This window comes from Triticum dicoccoides, chromosome 7B (assembly GCF_002162155.2).
Source record: "Triticum dicoccoides isolate Atlit2015 ecotype Zavitan chromosome 7B, WEW_v2.0, whole genome shotgun sequence".
In the NCBI taxonomy this organism is placed as follows: domain Eukaryota; kingdom Viridiplantae; phylum Streptophyta; class Magnoliopsida; order Poales; family Poaceae; genus Triticum; species Triticum dicoccoides.
The window spans coordinates 563,338,174-563,340,054 of NC_041393.1; the positions used below are offsets into that span (position 1 = coordinate 563,338,174).

Below are 1,881 nucleotides of genomic sequence, written 5' to 3' on the forward strand. Positions count from 1 at the left end.
CTTCCCTGATTTGAGACCTCCAGTCGTTGGCACCGCCAGCACCTCCTCCTCCATCAAAGACCACCTCCATCACAACCAGGTTCGAAGCTTCGAACTGTGGCTTCCTTCCGGACCGGTGTCCCAAAAGGAGATGGATGTGACTATTATATAGCAAAAGGTTGTAACGCCAGTGACAGCTATTGCTTAGCGCAAAATTACAAAATTGCGTACAGTTCACACTAGTTTGTCGCTTTTTCCTTATATTGGGGATGTTCCAAATTTGGCTTCACAAGCGTTATTTGGCGAGATGGCTGGCAAAAAGTCTTTCTCCACCGAGCAGTAGACCCCACATATTAGATATTGGGGAAAAAACTGGAAACCTCTGTTTTTCTCCCACCCCCACCTCAGTCTGCTTCTGTTTGTTCCTGGTGTTCCTAACTTGACATGGATGCCATGTCACACAAAACCACCTAACAGGGAATGAGGTGGCAAAATACTTTGACATAAATGCCACACCACATCAAATACTTCCCTGGGATATAATCAGAAAAGGTTCATATCTGAGGGTGCACATTACATAGTTTTGGAGTCTGCGGTGCAAATTAAACTGAGGCAATAATAGTTGAGGCACCAAAGTAGACTTTTCCTTAGGGTTTCCATCTTAAAATTTGAAGGTTAAACCCTACAACTATTTAGTAACTACTACTCTTTTACTTTTTACTTAATTATAAAAACTTCTATCTGATGCTTTATTTCATAGAGATCATATCAATGATTATAAAGGTTAGCTGAAAAGTAATATTCAAATTCACCTCCCTATATTTGTTATCATCCCACCATGCCCAACCAAGAAGTACTAGCCTAAGAGAAATGACCGATACATGCCCCTATAAAATGACTTGCTACGACCACTTAAGCTCTTCCAAAACACTAAAAGTAGAAATAGAGTGGAAACATTGCATTTGAATACACTCATGATTATCTCCATGGACAAGTGTTTAGAAAAGAAGATGCTTGAATCATGTAATGGTTACAGTGAAACAAAGGGAGTGCTCAAGTATCTGAACTATTGTCTCGATTGTGGTGCCTATCCTGAGCGTATAGATTATCTCCAGTGACAAAATAAGGGTGAGCTGCAGTGCCATAGGCAATCAAAGTGGACCCACTGGTAAGTTTCCCACTACTAGTGGATAGTGTTAGCTTGACACTGTAAGATCAGGCATGGCATACTTTTGTATGGTCCCCTAAGCATACCTTGAGGCATGCAGCCATGCACACTGGAAAGATCCTTGACCGACTTAGTATATACGCTTACCCTGGTGTTAATTAAATGCAGCAATCTATATACTCATGTAGTAGTGGACGGTGATAGGTGGGAGCCAAGAGCTCTTCTCAGATCAAGCCCAACCTGCATCCATGAGTTTGTCTTTTAGAGTAAGTTGGTGAGACTGTACACAAGTTGGTTTCCAGTATGTGGGTTACTGATTGTGTGACAGTTCCAACACTAAACAATATGTTGTTTGTACTTTGTACTACAGAATCGCCATATCACTACAAACATGAGCCAAACACTCATGGATATAACTCCTATTAGCTACAAGACTTTACCTACCTACATTTTATCATTTATAGTGATGTTGGGCAGGTGTGTGGGTATCAGATCAGACACATATACCAGTCATACTTCTCTCATGTCAAAAAGTTGGGAAGTTATTTACACATGTCTGGCAAGTTGATATATCTACTCATCAACATTTCCTTAAGCACGGTGGTACCCTGAAACACTGTGAGCTAAAATGGTACAGTACAATTCCATGTGCTTGCTTACATATTTTTGCAAGGCATAAGAAGCAGCGATAAAAGTTTCTCTGGCCGACCTTGAAGAATCAATTTGACAGTTGT

General features: G+C 40.8%; 1 protein-coding gene across 3 annotated transcripts in view; it reads right to left on the bottom strand.

Annotated features, from left to right (window-relative positions):
- LOC119335955 (F-box/FBD/LRR-repeat protein At5g22660-like) overlaps positions 1 to 1,881 on the bottom strand; it is an 8,502-nt gene that overhangs the window by 3,409 nt on the left and 3,212 nt on the right. The window lies entirely within an intron of this gene.